The sequence below is a fragment of the Liolophura sinensis genome, chromosome 2 (assembly GCF_032854445.1).
Source record: "Liolophura sinensis isolate JHLJ2023 chromosome 2, CUHK_Ljap_v2, whole genome shotgun sequence".
Classification (NCBI taxonomy): domain Eukaryota; kingdom Metazoa; phylum Mollusca; class Polyplacophora; order Chitonida; family Chitonidae; genus Liolophura; species Liolophura sinensis.
In genome coordinates this window covers 15,696,514-15,722,551 of record NC_088296.1, presented here as the reverse complement: position 1 = coordinate 15,722,551, position 26,038 = coordinate 15,696,514, and the positions used below count along the sequence as shown (strand labels likewise).

Here is a 26,038-nt window from a genome sequence, read left to right as displayed (position 1 = left end):
AGGGTACACCTCATTTAAAATGCTGACTTCCTGTTTGGTCCTACGTAAGAAGATATGCCAGCAAACTGCGCATGTTCGTGGGGTTTCCCCCGGACTCTACCCGGTTTCCTCTCACCATATGCTGACCGCCGTCGTATAAGTGACATATTCTTAAGTTAGGCGTTAACCACAAATCAAGTGAATAAATACAAGTAAATAAATAAATCATTTCTGTATTTATTTATTTGATTTTTGTTTACGCCGAACTCAAGAATGTTTCACTCGTACGACGGCAACCAGCATTATGGTGGGAGGAAACCGGTCAGAACCTGGGGAAATCCAACATGGCTGCTGGAAGACCATTCCACATACGAAGGGAGAGGAAGCCAGAATAAGCTGGACTAGAAGACACATCGACCGCATTGATGGGAGTCATTGAGCCCTGCTGACGTGATAACCTCATCGCCCACGGAGGCCCCCAATCATTTCTTAAAAAAAGAAAGCAATATGTTTCACTTCAGTAATAATCAAAGCGAGAAGTAAGTTCATTTTCAACACTTTTTCGATCACATTAAGATGCTGTCTTCGTATAAAGGACAATCCCATTGATGAGATATTGTGCTGCCGCCTCATTGAAACATCAAGCCGAAGACACTAGACTGATACACAGTCACAGCATACTGACACCAGACATGACACCCAGTTACAGCATACCCAATCACACCCAGTCACAGACAACCTGCCCAGCCACAGTATTCTCACACCAGACATGACAACCTGCTCAAGGCACAGTATACTGACACCAGACATGCCAACCTGCTCAAGGCACAGTACACTGACACCAGACATGACAACCTGCCCAGCCACAGTATTCTCACACCAGACATGACAACCTGCTCAAGGCACAGTATACTGACACCAGACATGACAACCCGCCCAGCCACAGTATTCTCACACCAGACATGACAACCTGCTCAAGGCACAGTATACTGTCACTATATATGACAACCCGCCCAGTCACAGGAACACTGACACCAGACACCAGACACCAGACATCATACCCCACCCAGTTATACTATACTGACACTAGGCTGACAACCCGCCAAGCCAGAGTATACTGACACCAGACCTGACACTCGACCCAGTCACTGTATACGGACGCTCTGACCACTCGCCCACAACTTACGTGTTAGCCAGCGACTGTGTGGACTGGAACAGGCTCCGGTCGTCGGGCTCCTTTTTATATCTTTTATTTTGGCAGATCGGGATGAGAAACCGCAAAGCAAGTGCTATGATCGCCAAACCGGCTATGGAGCACACAATAGAGACAATAGCCTTCTCCTCCTCTGTGAGGCCGCTAGGGGGCGCTGTAGTGGTGGTGGACATCAACCTAAAACAACAACAATTTGAAGAATAAGTTTAGCACCTTGCAGTGAAAAATTTAGCCTCGTCTGAATAACATACAATAAATGCAAGGGAAATAAGTACTAAATTCGAAACCAAATGAATTCCTCTAGTTTTTCGTTTCTGTGTTCTTGTTTGTTGATTTGTTAGTAATGTTGATTGTTTATATTTTGTGAGGAGGTACTGATTTAGTTTGTCCATTTGTTTTTGTTGTTGTTGTTGTTGTATTTTGTTTGTTTATTTGTTTATTGGAGGGGAAGGGGGGGGGGGTAATCTACCTCTTGCGTTAACCTGAGTACAACAACATGACAATCTTCACTAATATTTGTAATTTTGTTAACCCATTTTAGATCTAAGATTCCGGCAGGCTTATAACATCATGAATAAATTTAAATAAATAATCAATAATTAGAATTAATGAAAGATTATGGATTAACGCACAATTGCAGCCATATCGTGGCGATAAATAAACAGAAAATAACTTCATACAATGAAAACTTAATAAATCATTCAATCAATGGTCAATCAAGTAATCATAAATTGATTGATCGATTGACTCACTTCTTAACCAGCAACTTTCTTTCCAATCTCTTTTCAAAACTAGCTCCTCAATAGTTTTTTATTTACTTATTCCCATTTGTATTAATACACCCAGTTACTACCTTCCTTCCATGTTAGCATTGCTTTCAAAAGGCACAAATGGTACAGACAGTGCGATTTCAATTCGCTTTTACTACACCTACACATATATATGTGTGTTCTATAAATACAAATTCTAAAGTCTGTATTTGAGGCTTGCTTGCACGAACTTTTTCTCTGCCATAACAGCTTCTACTTCCCCAAAATACTCACGATCAGTTATCTTGGTAGTTTATTTCCGTACCCCTGTAGTTGTGTCCTTTTGTTCAAAATGGTGGCTTTTCATAGTTGAGATTTTTTTTCTCGCGCCGGGACAGCCTATGTTTGATTACAGTCGAGTTATCTCGTACTAACAGTACCGTGTCTGCCAGCCTAAATGAAATGTGTTTGTCCATTCCATAAATAGCCCTTGAATAGCTTTCTACTGAGTTCATTAGATAATACCTCTCCGCATCCATCCATTTTTTAGAAAATTTTAAAAAGCAGTTTTATATGTTAGGAGTCAATCTCGGCCTTAATATCCATGTGTTTTTCCATACTTACATTTGAGAAGTAATGATTTTCTTCCCTAGTCGTTGTTGTTGATCTTTAACCAGTGAAAATGGAAGAGCTGAAATTTTAGATGTCTGCATAAGCGGAGAGTGCAGGATGGGGGGGGGGGGCGTCCATTTTATTAATAACTGCCACTTGTTAGAACATTTATTAAGCTACCATTAAATTGGAATTGTTTAGAGCATGTACGGTATAGTAGTGATGTCCCCACGCTACAGACAATCAACAATGACTTTTGCTATTGACAGTTCCTGTTAGGCGATAATAACAAGCGCATATGATTCGGAATTAGTTCGTGTGAACACTAATGCACGTATTTCAATACTGCCCACGGTTGAATGCAGACGGTTGCCTGCATCGGTACATACTGTCTATTTTTTGATATCCAGATAAGGCAGTCGCAGGAAGTCCAACGACTTGACCCCGTGGGTCCATTTCCCACGGTAGTCATACAATTGGTATTTATCACTAAGACCAAAAAGGCCATTTCCGGACAACACACAGTGTTACGTTCTCAGAGAATCTGACAAATCATCTACTATCTACACTATCCCATTAAAGGCATGACTTGAACTTCTCTCGGAGCATGAATGCTCCTCAGAGGGAAGGCAGAACATTGGCTGCCTTTGTATCGTGGACAAGGAATTCGGTAGCAGGTTGTCTGATATCGCCGCCCTATATAGGAGGACAAAAAACTATCTACACAAAGCAACCTTAGCTTTTGTTAACAAATTAATAGCTTGAAATCTTTGGCGGCTTTTATGGACCGTGCAAACAATAAAAAAATTAACTTCTAAATTTTAACAGCTTTGCGTGATGCTAGTGATGCTGAGTGAATGTATAAATTCTGTTATTAAAGAAGATTTTTATGCTAAATAAAACACACATATTTTATTAATTCATCATAAAGATTCAATTAGACTCACAGGATATTACGCTGAATATGACACAATATTGTGATACAATAACAGAGTACGTTCTATCATCACTCAGACAGCGAACTTTATGTTAAGACGAAGTTTTTGAGCGTATGCAGGGGCATCGGAACTGCTTCCAAAGCGGGTGGCTAATTATCAATTTAAGGAAGTGTTTAAGGAAAATGGCTTCTAAAAAAAGGGGGGGGGAGGGTGTGTGTGTGTGCTTAAGACGTGATATTTCTTTGGTACTTTTTGCTTTAGAATATACTCTACCTGCATGGTACAATGTAACGGTAATCGTCTTGACGAGGGCAATATGGCCAACCCCATTTTAGAACCAAGAAAATATGTTGTTAATTACCATTTGGAACTTCTCGGCGTTTCGCCGGCAATCGGAAACCACCGAAGAGTTCCGACAACACGGCCATGTGGCCCTCTGACTACACAGGATAATTCGAAGGCGATGTTTAACGATGTCCCGGTTATGGCGCTCACAGGCTTCCATACTCAAAAACCCTTTTTTATCTTCTGTAACTTTGTGGGTGGTAAGTTTCACTGTCCTGAGAGAGCGTGACCCAACTATGACCACACCCTAAGCGGTCCAGGTCACACGTGCCAAAGCAAGAGATTGTTCACAGGTGTAAATGTTGAAAGCAAACAGGTTAGGAGTCTTTTTGACAAGGCGTTATTAAAGAGACATGGGCAAAATGAGTAACGGTGTTTGAAAGGTCATTGTACGATAGACATCAACAGACCACCTGATGAACAGGACTGTGATGTCATTTACAGAGACTACACGTCAGATCCTAGGTTATTAACAAGCGAAGTTATCACGTTCCCGTACGAAGGACAAGACAGAACAACTTGTTTTACCCTTTAGCGAGCCGATTAAATATTCGGAAAAAACAGTATTAGCGTTGGAACGCAGAGATATTTCAATGTTCCCGAAGAGTAGCTTTATGGCGGATAATAGTTTAAACTTCAGCGCAAAAACCTGTTGCTATTCGAACGCATTAAAAACGGAGATATTGGGGGCATGCTAACAAATATCTACATACTTTAGCGTGTAACAATGCATTACACTCTGTGAAATTGTGAAGTGTAATCTTGGTCTATTAACATGACATACGAAAAACAATAATCAATATTATGTTAATATTTGTTATATATCTGTAGGATATAATACTGTTATTGGTCCTGTTACTAAATCCATATGGAATTGTTTAATTTGATGTCAGGAAAACAAAACAAGTCTTGGGGACGAATTGCTGCTTTTCTTGTATGGCGTTAAAAAAAAAACATTTCTGGTACGGTAACATGGTGATAAATCTAAAATGGGCAGATTTATGAAGCTCCTTACATAATAAGTTGGCCAGTGGATTGGTGTTTAAAGAGAATAAAACAGCAAAAATCAATTAAGCGTCAGTAGATAACACAATGAAAAGTCCACCTCAAATACCTTTCCGCGGGCCTCCGTGGCTCAGTCGGTTAGCGCGCGAGCGCAGCTTAGTGACCCAGAAGCCTCTCACCAATGCGGCCCCTGTGAGTTCGACCAGCTCATGCTCGCTTCCTCTCCGGCCGTACATGGGAAGGTCTACCAGCAACCTGCGGATGGTCGTGGGTTTCCCCCCACCATAATGCTGGCCGCCATCGTATAAGTGAAATATTCTTGAGTACGGTGTAAAACACCAATCAAATAAATAAATAAATCAATCAAATACCTTTCCTTTTCTTTTTTTTTTTTTTGATTTCTTTGAGTTTGAGTTAAACGCAGAAAAATATGTTGATAGTGTATGGCGAAATTAATGGATCATATAGTCCTGTCCATCATATGGCATCTGTCATATTTACGGGCTCACGTGGGAAACCAAGCAGAGCTCAGAGAAACCAACTACCTACGTGTAGCCTCCATAGCAAATCTCTTAAGGCCATGCAGTTGTTCAAAATCGTTTTACTAGCTAAGCCCAATATTTATTAAGTTTAATCCAGATTTTATAAAGTAGCTTTATTTTGTACTGAGACAGTGTTTGGTTGTTTAAAAGATTTCAGCCCAGTATTAACTTTGGTCTGTACTAAGGTCTCGTTTGTTTCACAATATAATATGGGAATGGTAGATATTAGAATATTCAAGTATGGTTTAACATTTAATATTTTCAAACCTGGCGAGTTTTATTTCACTTTCGAGAATGCAGTCCTTGACGTCATTATTCATAACTACATACAATTTATTTACTTATTCCATAGGTATTTTACGCCGTACTCAAGAATATTTCAATTCTGCAGGTTGCTGTGAGACCTCCCCGCGTATATATACGGCTGAAAAGAAAGCCAGCATAAGCTGCACTTGAAATCACAGCGGCTGCACTGGTGAGAGGCTCCTCTACCTCGCGTAACGTTGGCACGCTAACCATCCCGTCCACTACGGTCCTCTATTATTTATGAGAACCGAAATTACTGTGTGAAATAACACACAGTAAACGATGTTGACGCGTATACGTGAAAGCAAAACAATAAAAAAAAGATTAAAAAAAATACGTAAAAAATATAAATATACACTTTGCACACGATGGTGTTAAAACCACTAATTTTATGGTTAATGTTGGGCGGATACGTTGTTGTAATTGTTCCTACAAGGTTGCCATGGTTACAACAGGTCGTTAAACAGCTGTTAAAACATGTACGCCCTTTCGAAGATATTGTGAAACACACAAAGCCTGGGCGTTGTCAAAAGCGTTTGTGTTGCAATTGCGTAATTTAACAGCGATTAAAGCTCTGTCAGTGCACACTGAATCGAGTAAACGGTACTTGTCGGTTTACTGTAATATAGTCTATATACGAATCAGAGCTTACTTTGAGAGAAGTGGCTCATAATAAAAAAAGACAAAATACGTTAGTAAGCGGGAAGTCTGGGGTTAAATAGCGAAGTTGGATTGTATTTAAAATATTTAAAATCGGCAGTCTGGGTAAATCTGGGGACTGATGTTTAGCATTACAGGAGATGTACCAAAACACACGAGGGAACTATGATAAGTGGATTATCTGGTGAATATATATATTTTCAGAATCACATTATAGATTTGGCACAGCACTGTACGCCAGTATTGGAATCAAGAATATAATGTTATAAAGTGACAGAAGAAAAACTTGAATAGCCTTTGCCCAAAGCATTCAAACTTACAAACTTGTTTTAAAAAGTGGGCATACTGAATTCCCTATCGACATGCAAAGAGGAAAATAACAGATTATTTTAAACACAAATCAGAAACAAAAATATCCTGTAAAAAACGATCATCTTATTTTACATTCTTTATGGACGCTTCATGACCCCCGTCATTCTACTTTCAAACAGCTATAACAAAGGATTTTTAGCTAGTTAACTATTGTTGAACAAGGAGTTGTGATCAAAAAGGTTACATAAAAAAAATTTAATTTGTAACCAGGGGTGGGTGTCATAAATCTCTCACACATGACATTACCTAACGTGACTACGATGCGGATGCAAAGTCTTCAGGTTATTGGCAATGTACTATTAAAGGTACACGTAGTGACGACTGATTAATTGACCGAGTGATTGATGTGTTACGGAGTACTGACGAATGTTTCACCAGAAAACGTGAAATGTAGGCCAGAAAAACGGATGTAGGAAACCGTGGGTGAGAAGCCGCTACATTATTTTACTATATGCGTCTAATAATGTGTATAAGTTTGTCCGTAATAAGGCGTGGTGGCTTCCGTGGCCGAGGTGGTTAGCGCGCCACGGCGGCACAATCACCAAGGGACCTTTCACCAATGCGGTCGCTGTGAGTTCAAGTCCAGCCCATGCTGGGTTCCTCTATGGCCGTACGTGCATGGGAAGGTCTGCCAGCAACCTCCGGATAGTAGTGGATTTACCCCGGGCTATGCACGGTTTCCTCTCATTATAATGCTGGCCGCCGTCGTATAAGTGAAACATTCTTGAGTACTGCGTAAAACACCAATCAAATAAATAAATCAATACACAATAAATTCACAATGAAGCTGACGTGATGCTATATAATATGAAATGACTGTATTGGCCAATTCCAATGTGAAAATCCCAAATAGGAAAATGACATTAAGGCTGATTTGACCTGATTTGGTCCTCTAAAAGAAAGTTAATTAAAATGCTAGTTACAATGTCAACAAAAACTAATTAAATTCATTACTTCTCCGATCCTAGACATCCTAAAAACAGAACTAGGGAAAAAACAATTCGTTAAACAAGTTTGCAATTAAAAGTTATAATATTTTTCTTTCAGTTATGAGATTTTAATAAATGTTAAAATTAACTGTATATAAAAAAAAGCGGCGTACTATCTTTGTTACACTGCCATGTTGACAAGCCGGGTTAAACTCGTACATTTACATAGAAAAGTACACACCTGAATGGTTTATCCTGGGAATCGTGTCTGACAGGAAAATGACAATTATCCACCCACCTAACCGTGTTTTATTCTCACAATGTCACGGTGAAAGGGCGTTGTCTTGATACAAAAGTGCAATACAGACCGCGCCTATAGACCATGTTACATTTGTGACCTTACAAAATATGCAGCCATCTAAATTTGGGCTTCTTTATGTATCGGTTTATTGGGGTATGAAAGCGGCAGCCGAGGGTGAGTTCAATCCCGGCCTTGGACACGGAGTTTGTAGACCCAACCCCGCCTCCCCACTCTCACGTTGTTCGTAATGACAATAGTCTGTGTTGGCTTAGGCTCACTGAAGACAGCATTCCTTCCAGCAAAGTCGATCTGTATCTTACACGTGGGGAAGTTTGTCAGAAGCTTGCGAAAGTTATTCACTTCGCAGGTTCCACCACTCATGAAAATGACCGCCATTGTATATAAGCAAAAAATCTGCATTATGGTGCAGAATGGAAACCGAGCACTGCCCGAGGGAAACCTACAAACATCCGCAGGTTTCTGCAACACCTTCCCACGTATACGGCAGGAGAGGGAGCCAGCATGAGCTAGACTTGAATTCAGAATGACTACATTGTGGTGTGAGGTTCCTGTCGTTGTTCTGATTTATACTACGCTGACCCATAGGGTTATGAGTTCAATCCCGGCCTTGGACACAGAGTTTGTAGACCCAAACTATATAGATCCTTCTTTATAGGTCTACAATATAACAATACAACATCGACATTCAGCAATGTCGTAAAGGTATTTTATAGACGGTCATCGATTTAATCAATAATATAACGGTGGAAAAAAGGGAATTGGTGACGTGATTTACCAACACCATTGGCCAGCATTAAAATACTCAAAACGTCGCCATCGAATAATCCACACTTTAAGGTTGGCGAAAAAGCAAAGGAAAAAAAAAGTGGCGCGAATACAGTATGTCTCGCATTGTAGCATTTGTTAGATCCTGGGCGTTGTGTTAACATTGCAATCAACGTCACGTCTGTACGAATGTTTGATGTTGCGACCAAACTCACGAACGAAGTATTCTAAATAGAAAAACGCGACTGTACTGCTTATGACGTCTTTATCTATGTATTTATGGAATACATCCATACTTCATAATGGAAATTATAAACTTTAAAACTCTTTTAACGTCATACAATACATATAGCGCGCGCAGAAAATGGTGGTATTTTATGTACACGGTCTTTTAATATACATTTACATGTATTTATGTTCAATCGTTCACCATTCAGGTGTAAATATTACCTGTAGCCCAGTAACGTTGGAGAAGACATCAAAGTCTATGCGGCAATTCATAGCCATGTCTCCATCAAAGCGAGCTACATTGCATGACCTTTCAAACATTTGCATGCATTCATTTGAGTGGTTTGATAGAATATCAACTGATTTTGGTCAAATATACGTTTGTTATTCATGTCATAGGCCTGTATACATGCAATAATCGACTGCTTGCGATATGACCCACACAGATATAATTAAACCTTAGCGAGATATATATGTGTGGGGGTAATTCTATTCATTCTTCTTTGAAATACTGTAAATGTATCTGTACCGAATTCTTGAAGTAGCCGAATAAGAATAGGCCTACGGGGCCGTATTTCTATTAAGTGAGGAGATAACATATTCCAGTATAAGATAGTTAAAGTTGACACACGCGTGCTATAGAAGCTATAGAATGAGGGTATGCGTACTGACGTGTTGACACCATGCATTCTCCATGGTCATACACTGCTAAAACTGAAATTTTCAAATATGTAAGTTTAATAATGTTAAATCGTAACATCTGGTGACACTGGCGGAGAAGAAAGAATAATGTTAAGTTAATACTTCCTGAAATGTTCGAAATGTAACACTTGCTCACAAAATGCTCACAAAACATTGTAATCTAACATAATCTTGACGTGAAATTAACATTTTTCATTATGAATGTCATCAGCCAATCAGACTCGAGTTATATCCACAGCCCGAGTACGCATCTGTTTCCGCTGCATGACGTCATGCACCTGATCCCTGCTATAATCAAAGATATTTTAGGTTTGTCAAGCATGACATTCGTACATGCATGACTCACGCCTAAATACGATAAATTTGAGTTCAAGGCTTTATTTGATTGAGATATTGCAGTGGATAGTCTCAGAATGGTAATGACAGAGATGGAGAAATGGCGGATTATGTCGCTTGTAGACCTCTGTGACCTTGTCAACCAAAACAAAAGTTCAGCATAATTCTGTGCTGTTTGATTGGTCAGCTCGAGCTGTGTTTTTTAACCAAACTTTCGATAAATTGGAGGGAAATTTCCATCCTTCTCTCCAATGCATGAGCCACAGTGATTTTCTTTTGTCCCTGTCATTGTAATCTTTAGAGAGTGTTGTACAGGCAAAGGTATTTTCTATACTCCTGTATCATCGAAACTATCTCTATCTCGCCATTTTCCCCAGGTCACTTCACGTTACTTCTACACGCCCGCTGACTGGCTACTTTCACTCAACTTGACTCAACTTGTTGACCAAACATACACATTCACATTTCCCATTCAACAATGTTGGATGGTGCTGAGTCTTGTTGATCGAAATTGAAGAACCCCTCCAGACTGCTCAACACGCTCTACTTGTCGACTCAACTTCAAGCTGACTCTTGTTGAGTCAACAAAAGTTGAGTGATGTTGGATAGTCTGGATGGGGCTTTACAGACCTAATTATCATAATTATAGCGTGACCGACAGACTCCTTAACGATTATGTATAACAAGTTTTTTTCAAGGCCAATGTTTATCATATTAACTTAACCTTAAACGAAACTATTTTTCTCGGTTTGCATAAGGCCGTGTCATTACCCACGACAAACAAAAAATAATGGTGAATGTGACATTTTTTATCCACGCTGAGAACAGATATAGCCTATATATACACACAACATGACATTCGACATTTTTACTAATTATATGAGTACATTGTACGTGTACTTGTAAATAGTACTTAATATAATTACTTTTGATTATCTTATGTATTTATAGTGTGTATGAGCTGGTCAAATCATGCATTTATAGACAGTCTATATATCAGCTTATTCACAGCGCGTCAGATGCCTTATTATACTATACATTCGATAGCATGCAGTCGTTACTTCAGTTCGTCGCAATACGGTTGATTTCTTTTATTTATTTGATTGGTGTTTTAGCCCGTACTCAAGAATATTTCACTTACACGACGGCGGCCAGCATTATGGTAGGAGGAAACCGGGCAGAGCCCGGGAGAAACCCACGACCATCCGCAGGTTGCTGCAGACCTTCCCACGTACCAATACGATTGAAAAAGGGATAGTGTGAGCAAAGAAATTCATTCTTTTTCAGTCTGTAATAATGAAATTTATAGATCTGTCTAGGCAATGCTGACATTAAATTTGTCCTTGTTTTGGATGTTCAGAGAGATCTTGTATTTTTTTAATCGTCTGATCGCCATTTCAATTCATGTTTGTTTCCGATGGTTACTCTTTATCATTTTATCTGATTATACATCGGACTGTCTTGAAGACATGTGCAATGAAGACATGTGACTTATTGGCCTTACGGCGGTTGAAACATTACTTATCTCTATGTCAAATAAGTATGCTAATTTCTCTCAATGAAAACATTTGACTGTTTTTTGTCCAATGAAAACATCGTATTGACTTTTCGTCCGTCGCATACATTTGTCAGTCATGATAAATACATTTGTGTAATGAAGATCTTTAACTCTCTTTTTGGCTGGATTAAATAAAGACATTTGTTTGTCTTTTTACGAGATAAATACGTCTGATTGCCTTTCTATCCTGTGATTGTCCTGTGAAGACATTTGTTCTTTTGTTTCGATAAATACATCTGAACTTATTTGCATTCGTTAAATACAGTTGATTGAAGCTTTTTCCTCACAAATACATCTGGTTGTCTTTCTTTCTTTCTTTCTTTTTTTTTTCTTTCGTTCCATAAAGACATTTCAACTTTTGAAAACATGGTACATCTCCTGTTTCCTTTCAATGTAGGGTATATAGGGTCTAGGTGTGTAGGCAACGCGTGAACATTAGTAGGTATATGTATTTCAGTTAACATTCTAAGAATATACACACACACACACACATAAACATACATACATATATATATATATATAGATATATATATATATATATATATATATATATATATATATATATATATATATATATATATATATATATATATATATATATATATATATATATATATATATATATATATATATATATATATATATATATACTACTGGAACTAACAAAATTCAGTGAAAGATTCTTCAAACATATTTAATATATTTGCCGAAATAACTAATAAACTCAAATCGTAGATGTCATATATAGCTATAGCTTTAAAGATGTGAACTTAATTTCAGTTTACGACATGTAGGCCTAATTAGGCAATTTTATATAGTCTTGATTTGACACTTCATTTTTTAGCTTTTTTCATCATGGACCTAACCAACTTATGTCATCTGCTAATGAGCAGGTAGTATAAATTCACAACTTACCTGGATGTGTGGGAAATCTAGGACAATCAACGGACAGGTATAATTCCAGTGTTAAGCACGTTAAATGCACATCCGATCACGGGGGAGCGGAAACACTGTGTACCTTAGTTTGAAGGTCTACCTTTTTCTCAGCCAGGTAAGCTCCATTGTGTGCCTAGTTACACCTGTTGTTCATGTCCTACCTGTATAGGCTATAAAAAGCTATATGTTCATTCAGTACGACTCGTGCACTCAATTTTCCTCCCCAATTGCCTTTCACGGTGCATTAAAGAATATGATGATCTTGCCGAAATGAGGACAGTGGAGAAGGGAACCAGAGGGTCGAGAGGGAGGGTGTCGGCAGGCGGGATAACGCGTTGTGAAATCAAAAAGACGAAAATGGATGTCCGATCCACCGCACTCTGTCAGAAACGGGGGGTAATATACATAGACAAGATATGTCCCTTTGTAGAGAAAAGTATTTTTTTAAATATCATTCTTCCTTTTATGTATGACTAGTGGAATAGAGTCGACCAACGCATAACCCGAATGCTAAGTCACGACATAGAAGACGTCAAATTCTGCGCTGGTCTGTATGAGGTCATAGTAAAGCATACAATAGTATAATAGAATCAGGCAATAGACTTTCTATTGAAAAAATTAACCCATTATTATTTTTTTAGTGTAGTGGTGTAGGCAAATCATTTACATTTCTCTGAAAATGGCAGTGCTGCGAAGTTTATCCACTATACCATGACCTTAAGAAGTCCCGGCATATTATCCTGTATACCCTACCCCAAAAGATGCTAGAGTGAGTGAGTGAGTGGGGTTTTAATGTCGTACAATTTTGTTATGACAACGGAGGACTCCTTAGAGTGCATGTATTTTGCCTCCTTGTTGCAGGCTGGTTTCCACTGCTCTTTTATCTAGTTGCTTCACTGAGCCATTACACTGATATGGGTCAACCAGTCGTTGTACGACACTGATAAATTCCAAAGAGAATACGTAGATGAATTAAAATAAAACACATGCGGATCATATGTGGAATGGGTAAATTCAATATACATTCAATAAATGCTATATCATGGAACACCCAGTAATTCCATACGTGATAGGCCTCGCTCAAAGAACCATTAATTCCACAGATGATGTATACTTACGTGAAACAACCACGTTAAATGGATATGTAGAACACCTGTGCATTGTTAATCGTGGATCACCAGTGAATTCAGCAGATATTACGTGCATCACCAATGAACTCAATAGATGTTACGTGCATCACCGAAGAAATTAACTGATGTTTCGTGGATTACCAATAAAATTCAGCAAATGTTACGTGGATCACCAATGAATTAAACAGATGCTACGTGGATCACCAATGAATTCAACAGATGTTACGTGGATCACCAGTGAATTCAGCAGATGTTAAGTGCATCACAAATGAATTCAACACGTGTTACGTGGATGACCGAAGAATTCAACAGATGTTACGTGGATCACCGGAGAATTTAACAGATGTTTCGTGGATCACCAATGAATTCAGGAGATGTTACTTGCATCACCAATGAATTCAACAGATATTACGTACATCACCAATGAATTCAAGAGGTGTTACGTGGATCACCAATAAATTCAACAGGTGTTACGTGGATCACCGGAGAATTTAACAGATGTTTCGTGGATCACCAATGAATTCAACAGATATTACGTACATCACCAATGTACAAGGTGTTACGTGGATCACTCAAGAATTCAACAGGTGTTACGTGGATCACCGAAGAATTTAACAGATGTTACATGCATCACCTATGAATTCAAAAACGTGGAATCGAAGAATTCAACAAATGATGATAATCAGCGCCCATAAACTTCACAGAGCCCATAAACTTCACATAAACTTGCATGGCGATATACCTATATACCACGTGAAACACCTATTACACCTCAGTGTGAATTTAACATATGACGCGCGAAACATCCCTGATTTCAACAAATACGACGAGGATAGCCTATGAATTCAACAGATAAAAACGTAGAACAAGCATTATTTCAACAGAAAATACGTGAAACCTCCATGCGTTCTGTGTCTATAGATATTCAGGTTGGTCCTAATTACACAGATTATAACCTGTTCAAACGGATTATTTATTTATTTATTTATTTATTTGATTGGTGTTATGCGCCGTACACAAGAATACCCCACTTATGCGACGCCAGCCAGCATTATGATATGAGGAAACCGGCCATAGGCCGGGGAAAACACACGACCGAACCTTCTCACGTACGGCCGGAGAGGAAGCCAGCCCAGCGTGAACTGGACTTGAACTCACATCGACCGCATTGGTGAAAGGCTGGCGCGTTATCCATGCTCCTTGGCCACGGACGCCCCTCAAACGGTATATTCTACAGTGAGGTGAATGTTTGGTCCAATAAAATGTAGAAACCGAGCTATAAGTCTAAACATTTAGTTTGTCCGTCGGGAAAATAAATATTCGACAGTTTTTTTTTGTACAGTTTGCTGACTTTTTTTTCGTAAATTTTAAGTCTTACTGAAATGAAAATTGGCATATGGCTTTAGCTATTACAATTTACAGATTAAATTTGCGCTGTTTGCAACCAATTTATAGGGCAATGTTTATGGTGCTCTGCTTGTGTCTATGCTGTCTTGCACCATGTGCTTACAGTGGTGTCCAAACCGATAATGTGTATGTACATGTATTGGGAAGGCAACACTTCCGGAGTGTTTATCATCTTTGTTTATTGGAAATTCAATGAACCATAAATCTCACGCCATATTGTAACCTCGCGATGACGTTTTACGCACACTCTCTCCTCGTGAACCTCAACATATTCCATGTGTGGCGGTTCTCAGTGAGTGCGGATGTTCAGGTATATGCCTTACTGTACTAATGCATCGAAGCATTTTTCTTTTGGCAGTTTGATCAAAGAATCAAGGACACGGTATTTGCATTGCTATAGGTCATGCAGTTGAACAGAGTGGTGTTTGCTCCAACGAAGGCTATATCGCCTCCACTGAGTTGATCTACCCCTCGATCATTTTTAATCGGTGGTTGTTGTTTATTTACGCAGGCCTACACGCGTTTAGACGTGTGTGTGAATAGCACCCAACGACCTAACTCGGATGTTCCCGAACAAAATCTCAATTGAAAACATAACAATTCTTTTAAAAATAATTTACTTATGATTTTAATTCACAATTCAAACATTTACGGTGTAAGTAGCGTGAACGTGTGCAAAAGCAACCGTATACGAGTTTGTTCTCTCGATTGCATGGTCGCTATCAACAGCATTTCGACCATTATTTGAACTCGATGAGTCCGGTCCCATAATGCCGTTTATGTGTTTATCATGCTGTCTCACTAAAACACCATTCTGATGGCATTTGGCATGGCGTCAACATGCCACGGGACTGAATGGTACTTGGACTACGTATCTCCTTGAGGGATAACACGTGTAAAAATGGAATAAGCACCTGAAGAAAGGCCATTGAAACTGTATCATGTACCGGTATGTAATTGTTTTCAAACTTTTTTCATTAACTTAAATGCCGTCAAATGTGTGGATTGCTAGGTAAAGTGGACAATATTGATAACATATGTCGCCCATAAGACACAGCGGATCTGGCTTTTAAAGGACCATATAATTAGGAAATAACCAGCATCATTGCCTTGTGCAGTTTTGTTGACATATAGATTCTAGCTCCTATCCGATTGCTGTTACTACAAGAGGCTTTCTTCACGTTGGTGCGGTAAGGTTTAAAAATTTCTGGATCAGGCCTGACTTGCAGTCAGACATGCATGTACAACCAGAACAGCGACGACAGAGTGATAGTTGACAAATGGACATACGTAACGTGAAATCCAGCCTCGTGTCAATTTATCTCAGTTAAATGTTTAAAAATTAAGTAACTTAAACGTCCCCTAAAAACCGGCGAAAGGGATTTTTAACTTCATTATAAGGACACAATGATGTTTCATTCCGAAGACATCGTGGCGAGGAAAATACCAATGTGCTCTGAGTTAAGTTTCATAAGTACATGCATATATGAAGGCATTCTACATGCATTGCTGCTGGACTATATAGCAGTTTTGAATTCCGTGCACGAGACTTTATTTCAGGCATAATGGGATAAACGGAATCTCTAACAAGTGATCCTGTAGTATCAAATTTATTAAACTCAAGTCAAAAATTCCGTTTGTTTCTCACCGGAAACTCGAATCAGTTTTTAACATTCTGTTAATAACAGGGTTACACGTTTTGAGACTCCCCTATATACGTATATGTATGCTTGGGGTTTTACCTCGTACTTAGTTAAGCATTTACATGAATAGTAAAGTGAGGTAAACTGACGAGAGGCAGTGTTTCTCCGGCTACATGTGACCATTTGCCAACGCTGCCAAAGTGCCGCCGCCACTGAAATATATCATGCCGAACACACCAGACATGACACCACACCCAGTCACATTATACTGACACCGAGGTAACCAATCATGTTTCCTTGTTCTAACCTCTCAATGCTGAGCGAAATGCGAGGTAACAACAATTTAGAATTATTATGACTCGTACCCGGTTTGATCCCCGGTATCCTAACTTTGATGTGAACGCTCTAACGATCATTAAATTCTCTGTAGTTATTACGAGTGCTTGGGTTTAACGTCGTACTTAACAATTTTTTTTAGTAGTATGACGACGAAGGAATCCTTAGAATGCATGTAATGTGCCTCCTTGTTCCAGGGCGGTTTCTCACCGATCTCTTGTCTAGTGCTGCTTCACTGAGACCGCCCCGCCCGAGCCATTATACTGATACGGGTCAAACCAGTCGTTGCACTATCCCCTTCATGCTGAATGTCAAGCGAGGAAGTTACAACTTCCTCTTTTAAGGTCTAAGGTGTGACTCGACCCAGGTATAGTTATTAAGAGTCTCTTGGTGTACGTTTAAATCGGCTGTAGACACTTACAAATCAGTCAGGCTACACAAGAATAACAACTAAAATCTCATGGACATGTGCGTTTCAGAAAAAATTGCTTTTTGGATGGCTAATCACAGGTGTAAAACATTAGTCTGTAATATCAAAGCCCACGGGTGTTGTATTTTGTCTGATTTGATTTGATATGATTTGTCTGATCAGTGATTAGCGCTGTTTGTTGGTGAATATTTCGACAACGGTCACTTTTATGGTGGAAAAACAAGACGTCTTGGAATAAACCCTCGGCCTTTGAACAGGATATAACTAACGTTCTCATCCAATTTCCTCACAGTTTATCAGTCATACGAACACGAAGGATTCCTTAGAATGCAGGTAATGTGCCTCCATGTTGCACGACGGATTTCCACCATTCTAATATTTAGTGCTGCTTCACTGAGACGACTTACCGAAGGTAAGTAAGCCGAGCCGCCCGAGCCATTATACTATTATACTATTACACTATCCGTTTAATGCTGAAGCTACAACTTCCTGTTTTAAGGTCTTAGGTATGACCCGACCAAGGATTGATCATCTTTGATTACCTATTTTATATTTTTTCGTCATGTTTGTATACGGGATTTTGCTGCAATCATTTCCTTTGTCTTTGTCTATGATTGTCATATACGTGCAGATCATTGATTATAGATATCATTGTTTCTGCAAAAAACCAATAATCTAATCAATGGTCTATAATTGCTTGAATGCAGGCAAACGGTATATAAAGCATACATACAGATGTAATATAGCGCTCCCTTTTCACTGGTTATATAAGACATGTAGGATATTGGCTTAATGCGGACAGAGATTAATGTGGAGAAAAGATAAAAATTAGAAGTTCCGAAGAAAGAGTGCAAAAAGTTAGCATAAACGCGGTCTTCAATATTTTTTCGTTTTTTTTTTGTTTTCTTTAAAGAGAAAAAGAGGCTTGAAAATAATGCTTGTATGGTGGGTCTTTGGGACCACATTTTAGTATATATATATTGTCTTTGCGTAATAATGTTATAAATGAGGATGTGAAACGTGCATGTTTAATAAATATATTTGCACTAGAATTGGTCTTTTCAGCTAACAAATTTGTTCAACCTGAATTTTGATCATATTTATGTTTTTAATATATTCGTAATATTAATAGTAATTATTATAATTAAGATGAAATGCATGTGTTTGGATGTAAACAACACATTTACATTCAAATAAATTGATTAGACATGCATCACATTCTTATTTAGAGCGGTATTACGCATCAACGATAAATACCAAAAGGTACGTGGTCCCAAATACTCACTATACAAAAACATTTTCAAAGACGCTTTTTCCTGCAAAAAAAAAAATAAATGAATAAATAAAAAAATAAAAAAATGTCAAGGAACATATCTGCAAATAAGTTTTCATGCTCTTTCATCTGATTTTGGCATCATTTTTATGTTTTCTTCTCCTACAAGTATTCTGTCACAGCTCACGGATAAAGGACGCTCGTCGGGCAGACAAACGTTTGTTAACGGCCACATGTTGGTCATATGCCTGTACATGCACACGTGGTAGTGGGAAGTTGGTCAGTAAGTTGCCTAAGGTCGGGTGTTTTTTAAAAGAGTTTCTTCGACCAGAAAACTGACCCCCAGATGGTATTAGTGGCTTTAATCAGTGACAGGGAACATCAGCAGCTTCCTTTATTATTTTACATTGTAAATTCACTTTGGGTACTTTTTCTAATGTATAACGTTAAACCCCACAGACTTGTTTTGGAGGCGAAGACTTCATTTCGGGTGACGACCCAGGATGAAGAATTGAACTAAACAGTTGATAACCAAGCCAAAATTTACGAAATTTCAAAACAAAATCTATATTCATTCTAAATACAGCTATCACAGTCTCGAGGAAACAAGCCTGCAACAAAGCCTGCAACTGTTACCCCAAACTGGTATATAACTGTTGCAACTTCCTCTCCCTTCGTACGTGGGAAGATCTTCCAGCAACCTGCGGATGGCCGTGGGTTTCCCCCGGTATCTGCTAGGTTTCCTTTCACCACAATGTTGGAAACTGCAGTATAAGTGAAATATTCTTGAGCACGGTGTAAAACTCCAGTCTAATAGATCAACAAATATATGTGTTGCCACGAAGAAACAATCATTTACGGTTTGGAGTACCAAAGTTCATTCGAGTTCAATAGTTTAAGATAACCTGAACATTTTCTTCTTGTGCTAGATAATTATAAATATAATGGTCTATATCAGCATATATCAATCCTTCAAACTCGATGAACCCTAAACCCGTCTTACAATTATGTGACAAGAATTGCAAATCAAAATTCCAATAAAAATTTCAAGCTAACTTGAAATGTTATTTCCACTAGCAAATCTTACATCCATGAGTCGAAACACACATCTGTATACCATATACAGCCGTTAACCAAGGTGTACGTTTCAGGTTAATAATCGCAAGGTTAATTCCCAAACGACGTTTTGGACAAACCACCAAGGAACTAAGAAAGTATATAAAGGATGGGATCATGCAAAGAGAAATAGCCAACAGTTTTTAATGATGGAAAGACGCAAGATATGTTCTAGGAGAATGGGTGAAATGAAATTCAAATCGTGTGCTACTATGTAAGTTGTCAATAATTAAAATATGTATCTATCTTGCGCTTGGCTACAACTGCTCATATATCCAACGTGGAGCGCCAGAGATTCTGGACGCTCTGTCCATATTTACTTACAACAGAATTATACTTATTGCAAAACATGGCACACTATATAATGAAAATTTGATTTATTTATTGATTTGATCGGTGTTTTACGCCGTACTCAAGAATATTTCACTTATACGATGACAGCCGGCATTATGATAGGAGGAAACCTGGCAAAGCACGGCAGCCAGACTATATTCAAATACCGTCACCGGTAAACGTGTGTCAAGCATGCTCAGTCGTGACCTCATTTGCAACGTGTGCTATAGCAATGTCTCTTGCACACTACACACACGTGTAGTCAAATAATCGCCAATTCAAGTGACGTAAGCATACATTATTCATATTCAGCAAATCGCAGTATAGTCAACCAAAGTTTAATGAAACTTGAAAGTTGTACAGGTATACTATACTCAAATATTGTCACCATTAAATATGTTTTGACAACAAAAGTTTAAAACGTTAATGTATGTAACATGTGACCTTCCATTCGCAAAGTGTACAGGCAAGTCGTAGTCAAATCTTGCCACGGGTATAAATGTGTCGTCGTGGGGTGAATTCATGCAACCTTCGCATTTTGTACTTGGTATATAGCATTTGTCTACATACCAACTATGCTGTAATTAGGCCTATACGCTAAAGTATGAGATTTAGCGCTAAAATGACTGAATCAGGCATGAAGCCGGATGCTGTGCCCTTTACCTGTATGTTAGAGAAAGGGGTAAGTTTTACCCCGGTTTCCTCTACTTACAAACCTGGCCGCGTAGCCTATCATTACCGAAAAAATCTAGAGTGCATACATACATGCAATATCACGTATACAAATGTGCCATTTGTTTTTCACGAAGAGTGACTTCTTCACAGTTTTGAAACACATATATTATATTCAACTTGCAAATCCAGCAGGTATGCCACAATCAGGTTTGTTACCCATACATGCAGCTGTAGTCTACAAGTTTCCTATATTAAATGTCCATTGGGGCACACAAAACAAAATTCATATGTAGAAAATATCAGAAAATATATTGCCCGAGTATTGCTAGAGTATATTCTGTTATTATAACACAGTATTGTGTCATATTCAACACAGTATTCTGTTTGTCTAACAGAATCTTTGTGTTAAATTAATAGAATACATGTATATGTGTTATATTTCACAGACCAATCTGCTGCAATAACAGAATACATTCTAGCATCACTCAGATAACAGACTTTCTGTCAATTTTAAGAGATTAATGTTTGAGAGCATGCATTGGTATTAGAGATACTTAAGCAAGTGTCTCAACAAAATTAAAAAGAAATCATTTTGCGATCATTTGCACGTGCAGAAAAGTGCTGCACACTTTAGCCTGGACTAGAGCTTTGTCGCCATGTAATTGTATTAAGATGCGTCGGGTAAATTAAGATTTCAGTATTTTCACAACCGGCCACAATTCTGACACAGCAACACTTACCTTTACTCTGTCCATGCAGGTGTGTCGTCGTGTTACACCCTCACTTTTCTGTATTAACTTACAGGTGGTTACAGCAAGTTGTTATACGTGTTATTCTTTCTCTTTTCTGCGCGCTATAAATACACCGTTTACACTATAGCCTATTTATTTATGCTAAAAGGAGAGTTTATGTATATATTTTTGCGGACAGAACTGAATGTGTTTTCGAAACACCTATAAATTTGCCCACAACTATTTTACTTTGGCATGGTGTGTAAAGGATGACAGCTACTATAGAAACGCATTCAGCTGTGGCCGAGGTGCACACATAACCTACATAGGTAGTCCTGTCTGAATTCTATAAAACATCTTTCTATTACATATGGTGGTTTCGTTATGCCACACCTCCATTTAGCGGTTTCGCATAATTCATTTCTTGCTCAAGCTTGCATGCAGGCTGTCGCCAGTTAATTAACCTTGTCCCCTTTCATACCAAAAAAGGTTACGGTATAGCAAGGCTCTTACCCTTATTTGTTTTGTGTTTTTTCCATAATTATAGGTACGAAGTTTATGGGTGTGCGAAATTTCTAACCTTGGTACGGTAAATACTAACCGGCTTCCGTATCTATTTCTTTTTAGACATCTTTTGATACATACCTATACCGCGGAGGTTTTATATTTTGAAGTCAACACCCCTTGACGGATTTCATTGTGGCCTGGGGTTGTCATTGTAACTCGCCCGGTATTGAATCGGAGAGTATAAAAAAATTCTTGCTTTTTTCAGTCTCCTCACAGAGCATGCGCTACTCTGAATTCTCATTCTAATTCCTCACTCGTAGCGGTGAAATAGCAAACTTTTGCTGTGCTTATGAATTATTTAATACCGATTCTCTCCTTTGATGTCATTAAAGTCTTCCACTGATTGGCTTTCTATGTAGAATGACTTGGCTTTCTATATAGCATGACTTGCCTTCTGGGCTTTTCCGGCTTTTCCTGCTTTTCAGAAGATACAAGAAAAAGCAACCAAACCGATCAAACTCCAATAAACATGCCATCGATTTGAACCTCTGAATGTTGTTGGTGCATATATTAAGCTATATAAAGTAAAAGAAGGTTAAAATATGAAGTAAGGTTTGTCATACAGACAGCTGAAAACTATATGTAAAAATACTTTCATTTATTTTTTCAGATTTTGTTAAAGAGTGTTGACAGGCGTTCAAATATTTGAATACAATGGTTTGTTTCATGAGTCTGACGGTATCTAGGAACATTATTTCAATAATCTTTTACACATGGACAAAAAGGGTTATTCCATCATTCAGTGTCGTGATTAGAGTTGGAAAAACTTTCTGTAACGTCAGACTTCCTAAACTCTGATAATATGGTCCATGAAACCCACCTTAGAATTCAAATGTTTGAACGCATTTGACTCTTTTCACAAAAATCTAAAAAAAACAAAAAATAGATAAAAGATGGAATGCATAGTTTTAAGTAGTCTATTTAGCGATGGATACTTTAAAGTTTTAGAGGTCTTTTCCGTTAACCGTTCCGACACCAGGTTTGTCCACTAGACATTGTACGTAAAATACGAGCGTTCCGACACCAGACTAGTCCACTAGACATTATAGGTAACACATGAACTTCCGACACCAGACTAGTCCACTAGACATTATAGGTAACACATGAACTTCCGACACCAGACTAGTCCACTAGACATTATAGGTAACACATGAACTTCCGACACCAGACTAGTCCACTAGACATTATAGGTAACACATGAACTTCCGACACCAGACTAGTCAACTAGACATTATAGGTAACACACGAGCGTTCCGAAACCAGACTTGTCCACTAGACATTATAGGTAACATACGAGACAGATCTCATTTTACCAGACTATTAAAAAGGGTAAACATTTACAGCTGCCGTATATATGTATACTGATACTATATTTTTGCTATATCATTCCAGTCTTTAGGTCGACTCCAATATAAACGTTTTTAAAGATTTGCTGCTTTGCTCAAATATATTTCTTTTCAGCTAAGCACAAAAGAAAAACAGGATCTAACAGGGTTAGGCACTATAACTGATGAGGAGACACTGGGTTATGAACGATTCAACTCCGAGGTGAAGTCACACCTTAAATATACTGTACCGCTTCGGGAGCGGTCGATCCAGGATCACTCCTGGGTGGAGTCACACCTAAGACTTTAAAAGAGGAAGTTGTAACTTCCACGCTTGGCCCTCAGCATGAAGGGGATAGTGCAACGACTGGTTGACCTGTATCAGTATAATGGCTCGGTCGGGGCGGCTTACTTGCCTTCGGTAAGTCGTCTCAGTAAAGCAGCACTAGATAAAAGATCGGTGGGAATCCACCCTGCACCAAGGAGGCACATTGCATACACCCTAAGGATTCCTTGGTCGTAATATGACCGGAAAATTGTTGAGTACGACGTTAAACCCCACGCAATCAGTAACTAAATATCCTGAAGGATACACCCTATAGGTCTGATTTTGACCTCGACAACGAACGTCACATCTACTGTGACCAAGACCCATTTTAAAAAAAAAATAATGTGTTAATTTTAGCAGAAACTCCTTGGTGTGAGTGATGCTTCATCTCCTATTGTACCTTGGAAGATCTGGTAACAACCCGTGGATGGTCTTGGATTTCCTCCGGGCTGTACCCGTGAAGTATTTTTACGGCGTAAAACATCAGTGAAATAAATATTCACAGTACCTTGACGCATGCATCATATATGGTCCGTAACAACCAACTTTAAAATGTAAGCACTTGAATGCATTTGATTGTGTTTACAAATATGAATGAAAAGGTACTCTTACATATAGTTTTCAACAGTCAGTCTGGTGATGCTTACTCCCCCTTTGTACGTAAGAAGGTCTGACAGCGACCTGCGGATTGTCGTGGGTTTACCCCGGGCTCTGCCCGGTTTCCACCCACTATAATGCTGGCCGCCGTCGTATAAGTGAAATATTCTTAAGTACAGCGTAAAACTCCATTCAAAATAAATGAATAAATAAATACTTCCTCTTTTAGCTATATTTTCCTTTAAGCGAGTATGGGGAATCGATCATATAAGACCATATACCCTGTGACGAATTTGGACCTCTCCCCCCCCCCCTACACACACACACATAAAGGTGTCATCATAAAAATGAAAGTGACACAAAAGTTAAAAATTTGACTCTGTTTCCATTTTGACGTTTTAGCATTTTATTATTTATATATTTCAGGGTATCTTTTAGGGGGAAAAATCAACCTTGTACGCGATATAACCGACAAATGTCCTAATTAGCGTTAATTATACCATCCTTAGATGGCTATGTAAAAATAAGTTTCACCCTCGTACTCCACCGTGACCGATTGACATTAGTTTTGGGGTGATTTGAACTCCACCCCATCGGGGATGTGCACGGCTGCCACACTTAAGAATCGCCACTTTGGAGATTGCAGCTATGTATAGTTATAGGTGATTCATGCGTCAAACCTTTCGTACGCGACTTGACCAATACAGTCACGGAAACTCTCGTAGGAACTATTTTTAGGCGAATGCAACGCAATGCATTCTGGTAGAAGAAATTTTACAAGAAAATGAAAAGACGCGGTTTGCCATATAGCGTTCCTGGGATGTTCAAAACGGCGTGCAGCAATATTTAATTACTTATTTACTTGACTGGTGTTTTACACCGTATTCAAGAACATTTCACTCATACGATGGCGGTGACGCATGAAAGGAAACCGGGCTAAGCCCGGGGGAATCTCACCACCATCTGTACGTTGCTGCCAGATCTTCCCACTTACGACCGGAGAAGAAGCCAGCGTGAAGAAGACTTGAACTCACAGCTATCACATTAGTGAAAGACTCTTGTATCATTTTAATGTGATTGTATGTTAAATGTAATGAAAACACAGTATTTTGAGTAGGCCCCTAATTCTAGACCTAGTCTAATAAATTGTAATAAACATCACTGCATTTTTAAAAATTAATGCTGCTTTAGTCGTAGTGCTGGGGGGTGGGTGTAAATTGCTAATACGTGTGCACTTTTTACCCAATACTATATATCTACATGAACAGTTGGAATAAATCCCTGCCTGAGGTAAACTGAGAAGAAGGCGTATTTCACCGGTTAAGTGTGACCATTTGCCAGCTCTCACACTGCCGTCGCTGCTATGGTTTTACTCTCTGTCCTGTTGATCTTTAATTATACTGAGCTGTGCTAGTATCCTAACCACCAGGCCACAAAGGCCTACAACAAGACACCATTTATGTATAAATATGGTTATTTAATAAATAACATTGAACATTTTCCCGCCAACTGGACGAAGAAAGTAAAACTTGAATTCAAATATATAGGCCTACATGTAGCCCACAATTATGGTAGCCTGTTAATGCCATACGGAATTTTACAAAGGCAAATCGACGCAGAAACAATCATTTTAAAGAAAATTGATCAATA

General features: G+C 38.7%; 1 long non-coding RNA gene across 1 annotated transcript in view; it reads right to left on the bottom strand.

Annotated features, from left to right (window-relative positions):
* LOC135462702 (uncharacterized) overlaps nt 1–12,604 on the bottom strand; it is a 13,448-nt gene extending 844 nt beyond the window's left edge. Inside the window, exons 1-2 of the long non-coding RNA XR_010443477.1 lie at nt 12,477–12,604; nt 1,166–1,369 (exon numbers count right to left, since the gene is read on the bottom strand). This is a non-coding gene — a long non-coding RNA (uncharacterized LOC135462702). The remainder of the gene's footprint in view (nt 1–1,165; nt 1,370–12,476) is intronic.
* Nucleotides 12,605–26,038: the final 13,434 nt, after the last annotated feature.